A 12,897-nucleotide genomic window follows, 5' to 3' on the forward strand; every position below is an offset into this window, starting at 1 on the left:
TATATATATTTATATTGTGATGTTTGGGGAATTAGCTGGACCGCAGGACACAGGCTTTATCAGACAAACTGCATTTTATTTTCCACAGCAGCAACAATAAACAGTCATTCCCTTCAGTACAGCAAAACAACTTAAAAGTATAGAAATAATAAACTGTACCGTTTGCTTACTTCAGCACAGGAAAGAATAACAGCCTCACCGGCTTGGAGGGTTTCAGTCCACAAGGTTATCACACTCTAAGGTCTCGTTCACACCTAGGCGTATTGCATATGCGCGACCGTCGCGCGTTTTTTTACCGCGATTTGCAGTAAAAAAGTTGTGCGCCCGTCGCACGTTTCCGAAGGCTACTTGGCTGTATCCCAATGGAAACGCGCAACAAAACGGCCCAAAGTAGTACCTGTACCTTTTCAGGCGTGGGGCGTTTTGTAGCGCGTTAGGGACGGGCGGAAATACGCCAAGGTGGGAACGAGACCATTGACTACAATGGGATTTATATTTTTGAGCGTTTTGTAGAGCGTTCGTCGAGCGTAGAACGCGCTACAAAACTTTCAGGTGTGAACGAGGGCTTAACTTCAGAGTTTCTCTCTCAGCCCACAGGCTCCCAGTAAAGGTCGGCTGCTTCACAGCACCAGTACTTCCATCTGCTCCACAGCCTTGTCTGCAAACATTAATCAGGGCTTCTCTCTCCCTCTCTCCCCTCTCTGTCTCCCCCCTATCCTTTTGAACACACTTCCTGCAGCAGGTGTTAACCCATTTCTGTCCCTTAAAGGGACCACAACCCGAACAAAGGGAAATATACACCTCTCCCAGGAAAAGGAGGGCGGGACAGCAGCGGAAGTACGGGGGGCAGCGGAGGAATGCAGCGGTCTGTGTCCCCGCTGCCTCCGCCAACACAGGCGGACGACGAGCAGTCAAGTCCCCGCCCCCCACATACACACGCAGATATGCGTCGGGTGCGCCTACGTGCGAAAACGACGATTGTGCCTATTGTGCCGCACATGTTACATATCGCCGCAAACGGCAGAGTGAGAGCAATAATTTTAGAGCCATTAATCACTGATAACACTAAACTGATGAGCAGTAAAAGCATTTTAACCGTCGCCTGTGGGCGTTTTTTGCGATTTTATGGGCACGAGCAATTTTAAGGCTTGATATGTTTGGTGTCTATTTACCCGACGTGACCCTGACTTTTATGTTTTACTAAAAATATGGGTAAGAATAAATGTTTTACGGAAACTTTTTTTTTTACATTTATGGTACTTTTTTCATTATATAGTAAAAAATAAAATAACCCCCCGTGGGGTCACAAAAGAAAGCTCTACCTGTTCCCAAAAAATGTTAACATAAATTGCAAGGCTATAGTCCGGTCATGCTGACTGGTGAAATTTTTGACTGACTGGTAAGACACCGTCAAATTTTTCAAGCCCTGTATATATAATATTTTAATGAACTGCTAGTGACAGGACTATTTTGCACTGGTCAAACAGAGACCAAGCTAAATAGTAAGACCATGAACAGTCCGAGCCTAACTGGAACTTGACAGCTCGATTAGCCAGCTTCCCGAAACCCTAAGAGCTTGTGTATGTAGCAATCACCCCCTCAGGAGCTGCTGGATATAACTGGTCCTCCCACCCTTTCTACCATTATTTTAGCCTATAGCTACACGCAAACACTCACTGACCCACCAGTGGCACCCAAATGACAGACATCCACTCCAACAAATGCTGATTTTGATTGGCTTAGTGTCCAGGAAAGAGGCACAAAGGTACAGGATACCAAAAAATACCAGTAAAAATCCATCCCCTCAGTAGTATCTTGTATTATTTTTGCCTCTGCCACAGGCTAATATAGAATTGGGTAGGATATAAGGACAGCAACATTGAACCTTTAAGTTGAAACTGGCAGTAGACTGTAGTTTTCTGAAGGTGCTTCCCCTTAGTAATCACTTTCCTGTAATTCCAGACCTTAACCAAGGCAAATTTCCTTGGTCCTTTGTTCTGGAACGGTGCCGTCCCCAGACAGCAGGCCTGGGAGGCAAAGGAGCTCTAGATTCTTCTCTGATGGGATTACTCACACACATCCTCTTCAGGCAAAGCCAGGGGGACGTGAATGTCTTTGCAAATATTAATCCCCAGTGATGGCGAACCTTTTTGAACCCAAGTACCCAAACCGGATCACTAAACCAACTTACACTATATTGCCAAAAATATTGGGGCGCCTGCTTTTACATGCACATGAACTTTAATGGCATCCCAGTCTTAGTCCGTAGGGTTGAATATTAAGTTGGCCCACCCTTTGCAGCTATAACAGCTTCATCTCTTCTGGGATGGCTGTCCACAAGGTTTAGGAGTGTGTCTATGGGAATGTTTTGACCATTCTTCCAGAAGCACATTTGTGAGGTCAGGTACTGATGTTGGACGAGAAGGCCTTGCTCGCAGTCTCCGTTCTAATTCATCCCAAAGGTGTTCTATCCAGTTGAGGTCAGGACTCTGTGCAGGCCAGTCAAGTTCCTCCACCCCAAACTCGCTCATCTAGGTCTTTATGGACCTTGCTTTGTGTACTGGTGCGCAGCCATGTTGGAATAAGAAGGGTCCATCCCCAAACTGTTCCCACAAAGTTGGGACCATGACATTGTCCAAAATGTCTTGGTATGCTGATGCCTTAAGAGTTCCCTTCACTGGAACTAAGGGGCCAAGCCCAACCCCTGAAAAACAACCCCACACCATAATCCCCCCTCCACCAAACTTTACACTTTGCACAATGCAGTCAGGCAAGTACCCTTCTCCTGGCAACCGCCAAACCCAGACACGTCCATCGGATTGCCAGACAGAGAAGCGTGATTGGTCACTCCAGAGAACACGTCTCCACTTCTCTAGAGTCCAGTGGCGGCGTGCTTTACACCACTGCATCCGACGCTTTGCATTGCACATGGTGATGAAAGGCTTGGATGCAGCTGATCGTCCATGGAAACCCATTCCATGAAGCTCTCTACGCACTGTTGTTGTGCCAATCTGAAGGCCACACGAACTTTGGAGGTTTGTAGCTATTGACTCTTCCGACAGTTGGTGACTTCTGCACACTGTGCGCTTCAGCATGCGCTGATCCTGCTCTGTGATTTTACATGGCCTACCACTTCGTGGCTTCCACTTGGTTATAATACCACTAACAGTTGACCGTGGAATATAAGGTGCTTCCCCTTAGTAATCACTTTCCTGTAATTCCAGACCTTAACCAAGGCAAATTTCCTTGGTCCTTTGTTCTGGAACGGTGCCGTCCCCAGACAGCAGGCCTGGGAGGCAAAGGAGCTCTAGATTCTTCTCTGATGGGATTACTCACACACATCCTCTTCAGGCAAAGCCAGGGGGACGTGAATGTCTTTGCAAATATTAATCCCCAGTGATGGCGAACCTTTTTGAACCCAAGTACCCAAACCGGATCACTAAACCAACTTACACTATATTGCCAAAAATATTGGGGCGCCTGCTTTTACATGCACATGAACTTTAATGGCATCCCAGTCTTAGTCCGTAGGGTTGAATATTAAGTTGGCCCACCCTTTGCAGCTATAACAGCTTCATCTCTTCTGGGATGGCTGTCCACAAGGTTTAGGAGTGTGTCTATGGGAATGTTTTGACCATTCTTCCAGAAGCACATTTGTGAGGTCAGGTACTGATGTTGGACGAGAAGGCCTTGCTCGCAGTCTCCGTTCTAATTCATCCCAAAGGTGTTCTATCCAGTTGAGGTCAGGACTCTGTGCAGGCCAGTCAAGTTCCTCCACCCCAAACTCGCTCATCTAGGTCTTTATGGACCTTGCTTTGTGTACTGGTGCGCAGCCATGTTGGAATAAGAAGGGTCCATCCCCAAACTGTTCCCACAAAGTTGGGACCATGACATTGTCCAAAATGTCTTGGTATGCTGATGCCTTAAGAGTTCCCTTCACTGGAACTAAGGGGCCAAGCCCAACCCCTGAAAAACAACCCCACACCATAATCCCCCCTCCACCAAACTTTACACTTTGCACAATGCAGTCAGGCAAGTACCCAACCGCCAAACCCAGACACGTCCATCAGATTGCCAGACAGAGAAGCGTGATTCGTCACTTCAGAGAACACGTCTCCACTCCTCTAGAGTCCAGTGGCGGCGTGCTTTACACCACTGCATCCGACGCTTTGCATTGCACATGGTGATGAAAGGCTTGGATGCAGCTGATCGTCCATGGAAACCCATTCCATGAAGCTCTCTACGCACTGTTGTTGTGCCAATCTGAAGGCCACACGAACTTTGGAGGTTTGTAGCTATTGACTCTTCCGACAGTTGGTGACTTCTGCACACTGTGCGCTTCAGCATGCGCTGATCCTGCTCTGTGATTTTACATGGCCTACCACTTCGTGGCTTCCACTTGGTTATAATACCACTAACAGTTGACCGTGGAATATCTAGTAGCACGAAAATTTCACGGATGAGGCCCTGCACAGTACCACGCTTGAATTCACTGAGCTCATGAGAGCGACCCATTCTTTCACAAATGTTTGTAGAAGCAGCCTGCATGCCTAGGTGCACCCACAGACCACCCCCTGGGGACCTGCAACGCCGACACCCCCCCAAACCTACACCCCCAGCACACAGCACCACCCTAGGCCCCACCCACCGTATCCCCCCAGACCTGAAATGCCAGCACACCTGCCCCCGTCTCAGGTGGCAAGAATTGATGGGACACCCATACTTATAATACGTATCACTGCAGTATATATGCTGTATTGGATATATTAAGAAAGATATTTATAACTACATAACATAAGGCCTGTTGTAGTCCCATCAGCAACTATTTTAGATGCAAGTATTGCTTTATAGCTGTGGAATCAAGTACCTAGTGGGTTGGTTTTTCTTTCATTTTTGGATATAATCTTTGTTTAGGTTTCCTTTACACTTAACCGCTGACCTTAGCCCATCCTTAAGTGTATATGCAGCCCAAATTTGTTTTTGTTTGTTTTGTATACAGTGAGGGTGGGTTAGAACCTCCATTGGGTTTTTATTGCTATCTGGGGCTCCATCAGAGAGATTTCCTCCCAATTCCTGTCCTGCTGACAACCTTTTACAAGACAAGAAGTGAGGGAAATTTCTAACAGCCATACAGACAGAAACCAAACCTTTTTTTCAGTAAAGTAAGGGGAGCTTTGGAGAGCTGCAGTCTCTGGTTTGCCATCTGAGCATTGCTGACCTTAATTAATATCCTGCGTCATAATCAAGTGTCTGCTCAGAAACATAGACTAGGGTAGAAAATACAGCTGACGCTATAGAAGTGTCATATGAGCAGCAATAGGCTGTCATGGGAGAAGTGAGTCAGCTAGACCTACTAAGGATCCGGAAATTTGCCCCGTCAGCTCATTATAGTAATGGAATAATAGTGTCCGAGACTGCTGATATCTTATACATTATCTCAAACACTCCTTTCTGCTGACATGGAAAGGAAATGTTATCCAACACGTATTGTCACGTAATAGATAATGTAGTATACAAGTGATTAAAACAAGAGCAAGGAGCAAATGCAATCAAACCTATCAATGTAATGATCTCCTAATCGCAGCACAGAAGATGAAGTCCAACATAGGTTCAAGCTGAACTCCGGGATCAGCAAATATTGTCTAAATACAAGACATGTATTCTTACTTGAGTCTTGGTGTGCTTTGTGTATTTCTGCTAGATCTGTGCAGTAATACAGTGTAAAGCTTTGCCTCTGTGCTGGAGCTTCCTGTAATAAAGACCAGTCACTGCTGCTCTCTCTCCTTGTGTAGGGTGACTGGTCTTATATCCGCCCCCTCCTGTAGTTTTCTGCAGGCAGCCTGTAGTGGATGAAGCCTGCTGGGTCCCTCCCACAGCTCTGCTCTCTTTACAGGCTATGCATGGCACAATGATGATGTCACTGCTACTTTTACAAGGTAATAACATGGTTTTCAATGACATTTAGTGCACACAAAGTGGATTTATATCCTTTGTAGCAATTAGAGAATATATTTACATGAAATTAGTTTGCTTCGCGTTCATCTTTAAGGTAAGCACATTGTTTTCTATCATTACAACCCTGCACAGAAATCATGACAGCACACAAGGCAATGTAATGATGTCAATATGAGAGGGCAGTGTCTAGGATGATAAGGGGAACTGCACTAAGGCCTGGTTCACACTAAGCGTTTTTTAGCGCTTTTTGTGCCCAAAAAAAAGCTGAAAAAATCTGCCCGAAAAAAAATCCCATTAATTTCTATGGCCCTGTTCACAACTGTGCATTGTGCGGCAATAAGCAAAACGTCTGTCACTGGGAAAAGTACATGAGCTTTTTTTTTGGCATATTAGAGCTCGTTTTGGCCTCATAGACTCAATAGGAAACGCTTAAAAAAGCGCGTTTGCTGAGTCTTTGCGCTTTTTATCATTAACATCAATGAGCTACAACCTGCACATAAAAACGCAATTTTTGCTGCATGCGCATAAAACGCGCATAGAAACGTGCTTCAAAAACGCGTGCAAAAACGCTGTTGCCTAGTTGTGAGCCAGGCCTAAGGCGAAACCTATTACGTGAGATTTTTGTCAGTGTTTTTTACGGTTTTTAACAAGCAGACGGTGAGCAGATTGTGGCATATTGAGCAGGTTGTGGCATATTGATCAGATTGTGAGCAGATTGTGGCATATTGACCAGAGTGTGGCATATTGAGCAGACTGTGAGCAGATTGTGGCATATTGATCAGATTGTGCCATATTGATCAGATTGTGGCATATTGAGCAGACTTTGATCAGATTGTGGCATATTGAGCAGATTGTGGCATATTGAGCAGATTGTGAGCAGATTGTGGCATATTAATCAGATTGTGAGCAGATTGTGGCATATTGATCAGATTGTGGCATATTGAGCAGACTGTGACATATTGATCAGATTGTGGCATATTGAGCAGACTGTGGCATATTGAGCAGATTGTGGCATATTAAAAAGACTGTGAGCAGATTGTGGCATATTGATCAGATTGTGGCATATTAAAAAGACTGTGAGCAGATTGTGGCATATTGATCAGATTGTGGCACATTGAGCAGATTGTGGCATATTGATCAGATTGTGGCACATTGAGCAGATTGTGGCATATTGAGCAGATTGTGAGCAGATTGTGGCATATTGAGCAGATTGTGGCATGCATATTTTTCAAGAGTTTTCTATTGAGTTAATGGGAAGAATTTGCCTCAAAGTAGCTCATGTAGAATTTCGTGCGACAGGCATATTTCTGCATGCGACAAAATGCCCAGGTGTGAACAGGGGCCATAGAACTGAGTGGGATTCCTAGGGTCAAGCATTTTGTCATGCTGATTGACAAGCGACAATACGCTCAGGTGTGATCGGAGACTAAGAGGGTTATTCACTATTGAGGCGAAGGATTAAGCTGAAGCATCTGCTAATCCTTCGGCTCAATTTGGCTGCCGGAGCCTTCTGGTTTAATTGAACCAAAGGGCTGCTGTAGGGGCTATTAACAATAGCCCGTACAGGAGCTGAAGGCAGATAAACGGCTCAGCCGAGCCGAATGCATATACTTCAGCTCAGATGAGCCGAAGTTACAGCCGAAGCGAGAGAACGGTCTGCCAAAGCAGGGGCCATAGGACTGAATGGGATACATGTAAACAACTAGGCTGTGCCAGCCGTGATGTCACGGCTGGCTCCACCCAGTTGTTGTCATTCAATGACACCCCAGTATCTTCAAATGACCTAAGGACGCTGGGTTGTCATTGATTGACAACACCTGGGCGGAGCCAGCAGTGATATCACAGCTGACTCCGCCCAGTTATTTTGATTTGGCCGACCCATATGACAGGTGTCGGTCAAATCAAAACAAATGGGTGGAGCCTGTGGTGATGTCACCGCTAGCTCCGCCCATTTGTATACTGTTTGGCGCCACCTGCCATACAGGTCATTTTGCGGCATGTGTTCGGCAGGTGCAGACATCGGGCTTTTTTAAAATTTCGGCAAGTCGGCGGCGGCGTTGACAATGCTGGATGCCGTAATTACTTTGTTAGATCTATTTAACTACCTTCCGTCCATGGCCGTTTGTGAACGGCCGGACGGACGTCTGCTAGGAGCGGGAGGGCGTCTTAAGACGTCCTGCCCCTCCCCCTTCTCGTGTGCGGCACTCAGCGCGCACACGAGAGGGAAAACTGTAAGCATGTAAACAGCCAGACCTTTGTCTGCTCGTCGCCGCTGCCGGTCCGTGATCTAATGTGTCCGGTGCGGCTGGGACCGGCACGGCGGCGCTCTAACAGCAGATCAAAGGGAGATAATTACTTGATCATCCCTTTGATCTCTCTTCCTGTCCCCGAATGCAGGAAGTGATGTATATTACATCACTTCCTGCATTCAGTTTCACTCTCCGGTGCAGAACACCGCAGAGAAGCTAATGAAGCAGATCTCTGCTTCATCAGCTTCTCGGGGGGGTCCTTAGGTGACATCAGAGGTCTTGGAGACCCCTGATGTCTCCATAAAGAGGACCTGTTTGGTGAATTGGCTATTACATAGGGGATTCCTTAGTCCCCTATGTTATAGCAATAAAGTTAAGTCTAAAAAAAAATTACAGCATTAAAAAAAAATAAAGAAGCTAAAAAAAATATTCACAAATAATACAAAAAATAACACAAAAAATGTTTTAAAGTCTCCCGCCCCCCCACATACACACGCAAACATGCGTCGGGTGCGCCTATGTACAAAAACGACGATTGCGCCCATTATGCCGCACATGTTACATATCGCCGCGAACGTCGCAGTGAGAACAATAATTCTAGGGCCATCAATCACTGATGACACTAAACTGATGAGCGGTAAATACGTTTAAAGCGTCGCCTATGGCCAATTTTGGTTGCGGGAAGTTTTCTGCGATTTCGCGGGCGCGCGCAATTTTAAAGGTTGACATGTTTAGTGTCTATTTACCCGACGTGACCCCGTCTTTTATATTATACCAAAAAATTGGGGTGAAAATAAATGTTTCATAACATTTTATAGGGAAACATGTTTTTTTTCAAAATTTAGGGTACTTTTTTTGTTATATAGTAAAAAATAAAAACTCCAGTGGTGATTAAATACCACTAAAAAAAAGCTCTATCTGTCCCCGAAAAATGGTATGATATTCATTTCAGTACAGCGTTGCATGACGGAATAAACATCATTCAAAGTACCGCAGCGCTGAATACTGAAAAATGGCCTGGCCAGGAAGGTGGTGAAACACCATGGCCTTTAAGTGGTTAAAATAAAAACCTTTGTTGTGGTTTTTTTTTTTCAATTACATATTTATCAATGGGGGTATCCTGTTGCAAATAAGCCTGCCCGCAGACCCCCACAACCAACGACCCAGGGCTTGTGGGGAAGAGGCCCTTGACCCCACTGGCACGTGGACATGGTGCTTTTCCCAGGGGGAACTCTATGCAATTTTTTTATTTTTTATACTGGGGTCACTCCTAACATTCCTACCAGATCTAAAGGGTCTGGTATTGTTTGAGAGCGGGACCCCACACTGTTTTTTTATTATTTTTCTTTCTTTTACATTTTTTTATTAGTGTTTTAAAAAAAAAAAATATTTTTTTTTTTTACATTTTTAATAATTTTTGTTTCTTTTGTCACATTTTTGTTATTCTGCTCGCTACCTCAGGGGTACCGAGCAGAACAACCGAGCCAAATGCCGCTCGGCAGCATTCAACTATTCTCTCACTGCCGTTCGGCCCCTATGAGACCACACTCAGGGAGTGACTGTTGAAGGTGAAAGAAAGAAAGAAGAGGTGTCAGACATGTCAGGTCATAGAAATTCTAGGAGATTATCTATAGGAATAGGATGACCAGGCAGGCCCAATGCACAAGCAGGGGGTGCAGAGCTGAGGGGGGTAGGTTGCACGGCTTCGGCCATGGACAAGTAACTTATGTGAATATTTGCAGGTTTTGTTGATAAATACATTGTAACAATACAATTACAATGCATTGTTGATAGTGTGTAATAATTGTCCTTTCATCTGCACACATCCAATCCAGCAAAGCTGTGTGAAGTTGGCACCCCCGTTTGTAAAACCTGAATAAAAGTATACCATTCGTTTGTGCTGCATTTGTGGATTTGGGCAGCAAAAGCGAACGTATGTGCCGGTTCGGTTTTGAGATATTGGACATTCAATTTAATCCAATCCCCGCCCACTATGCACGCCATGTTATTACGGTACATTTTAAAAACAAACATACTAGGGATGCACCGATACCGGTTTCTCAGTATTGAGTACGAGTACCGATATTTTTTTCAGTACTCGCCGATACCGAATATCGATACCGGAAGTCCCATTAGGGAAACCAGGTGGCGTGTAATGACTCGCCTCCTGGCTTCCTGATTAGCCGGGAAGCCAGGCGGTGTGTAAAGACTCGCCACTAGGCTTCCCAATCAGCAGGGAAGCCTTCTCCATGCTCCCTCGTCACCAGGTGACATGGAAGCATGGAGCCGGCTTTCTGGCCAATCAGGAAGCCGGGCGCCGTGTAATGACATGTTGCCCAGCTTCCTGATTGGTTGAGAAGCTGGCCAATCAGGATTGGCCAGGAATCATGCTCTGGAGCATAAAGCCGGCTTTCTGGCCAATCAGAAAGCCGGGGGCGTGTAACTACACGCCGCCTGGCTTCCTGATTGGCCAGGAAGCCCAAGTGACGAGGGAGCATGGAGACGGCTCCCCGGCCCATTAGGAAGATGGGCAGCATGTAATGACTCGCTGCCTGGCCTCCTGATACCGGTAGCTCAAGTATCGGGCTAGGCATCCGAGCATTTGACAAGTACGATTATGCGCCCAAATACTCGGCACCGATACCGATACTAGTATCGGTATTGATGCATCCCTAAAACACACCAATCGTTTGTCCTGCAAAAACAAACGTTTGTGCCATTTAGTTTAGGAGATATTGCACATTATATGATATCAAACCACACTGACTTTACACTACGTTATTAAATTCTTACTTAGTTACTACTATACTCATGTGTTCCCTGTTTGTGCGGATTTGGTGGACATTGTACCTGATGTTTTACTTAATATGTGTAGTTTTGCCTACTGAGATATTACAAATATGTTTGGCCGGGAGTCCTCAGTCTGCACCCAGTAAATTAAAATACATTATTGTGCTGGACAGAGACAATGTGTGGGTGTTTTAGGGGAAATATAGGAAACCAATAATTAACATTGCACCAGAAAGTTTCATGTCAAGGGGTTAACATTGTACCAGAGAGGCATTAAGGGGTTAACATGGAAACATTCCGGTACGGTAAGCAACCCTCAGCCCACCAGATGTTGTGGACTACATCTTTGCTAATGTTTTGCCAGCATTATGGGAGATGTAGTCCACAACATCTGGACGGCCAAAAGGTTGCCTACCCATGGCTTAAAGCGTTAATAAACCCTCAGTGTTTTTTGCATATATCCCCTGCTAGCAAGCAGTAGATGTATGCAAAAACGTGTTTTAAAAAAAAACAAAAAAAAACCCCTTTCAAACAGGTTTAAACTTACCTGTGTCTTCGCCGCACGCTCCCGCCCGAACATCTGAAGAGTCCGCAAAGGATCTTGGGGCGGGCGCATGCGCAGTTCAGATGTTCGGCCAGGAGATGAGGAGAGACACAAGGTAAATCTATGGAGCAGCGTGCACCCGCACAGACTCTGTTGGACATCAGAGAAGAGGAGGACAGAGGAGTCAGCGCTGCATTGGAGACCCGCACTAGCGCTGGAGGGACATCTGAAAACTACACTAAAGAAGAAGATGATCGGATTAAGAGGCATCATTTAAGGTAAGTCCGGGAGGAGAAAAAAAATTAGCCTTTAATGTCACTTTAAGTAATGTAACTGCAAAGTGAATAAGTAGAAAGTCACTACTTAAAACAATGGTTCTCGACCTTTTTAGGGCCGGGACCCCTTGGTAACATTTGCCAAGTTGTGGTGACCCCCATAAGTAAAATTTAAGGATGCACCTGTGTCGATACTGCACATTTGGGTGAGTACTCATACTTGCCCATATGCTCAGATATCGCAGCTGCCGGTCAGAGGGTGATTCCATGTACCTTTGCAACACTTCCAGTCAGCCTGGCTTCCTGACCAATCGGACGCTAGCAGGTGCGGACTGACCATTCGGGCACGGACCGAGGGCCCGCAGCCATCATGGGGCCCGTCACTGACCGTCCCCTCGCCGCTGCCTCTCTGTCATCTGCACCTGGTCAGCCCGCCCGCGTCAGATGCGGCTCTGTAATCGCCGGCTGCTTGCTCCTCAAGGCAGGTGACAGGTCCCGAGCGGGCTGCCCTCTACAATGCCTGATTAGCGGCCCGGATCGCATACAAGGCAATCCGGGCTAGCAACTCTTTGCTGTTTTCGGCTGAGCCGCAGCCAAATTAGTAGATGCGGCTGTGTTAAAGTGGCAGGGGCAGTGTCCCCCGCCTCCCGGGTCCAACAGACACTACTGTCGCCGCTTTAACACAGCTGCACCCACCTGCTAAAGGAGAGCACGTGTGCTGGCATGGAAGGAGCTGCCCATTAACGCGTGTGTGTGGATGAAATCCCACAGGGATCAGACTGTGTGTGATGGCTGATCCCAGAGATGTTGCTATGTATGTGTCATTCTATCTGCCCAATCTGACGTGTATTGGTTTCTGACCCGAGTTCTGCCATGTATTGGTTCTGGTCTAAAGTGTGACGTGTATTGGTTCCGGTCTGAGGTCTTCCATGCATTCTGCCATTTAGCTCACTTTCAAATTGCCTATATTGGTCTAGATTTTGAAATTCACCCACCAGTTCCCCGGCAATTCAATTGGCCCACTATTTGAAAAATAATGTGGAGAAAAAATTTCTGTGACACAAGAATGTCTATGCAGGTGGGG

General features: G+C 46.0%; 1 long non-coding RNA gene across 5 annotated transcripts in view; it reads left to right on the forward strand.

Moving 5' to 3' along the window:
* LOC108800255 overlaps nt 1-12,897 on the forward strand; it is a 24,395-nt gene that overhangs the window by 4,008 nt on the left and 7,490 nt on the right. The window contains exons 1-3 of one of the 5 annotated variants that reach the window (XR_001942084.1): nt 8,699-8,709; nt 10,269-10,274; nt 12,616-12,627. The exons of 1 other annotated variant lie outside the window; for it this stretch is intronic. This is a non-coding gene — a long non-coding RNA (uncharacterized LOC108800255). Of the gene's footprint in view, nt 1-2,757; nt 2,775-5,290; nt 5,302-8,698; nt 8,710-8,925; nt 8,939-10,268; nt 10,275-12,615; nt 12,628-12,897 lie in introns of those variants that run through there. 3 more of the 5 variants (XR_001942086.1, XR_001942085.1, XR_001942089.1) reach the window with 3 other exon arrangements.

This window comes from Nanorana parkeri, unplaced genomic scaffold (assembly GCF_000935625.1).
Source record: "Nanorana parkeri isolate BGI_ZX_2015 unplaced genomic scaffold, ASM93562v1 scaffold1970, whole genome shotgun sequence".
NCBI classification, from domain to species: Eukaryota; Metazoa; Chordata; class Amphibia; order Anura; family Dicroglossidae; genus Nanorana; species Nanorana parkeri.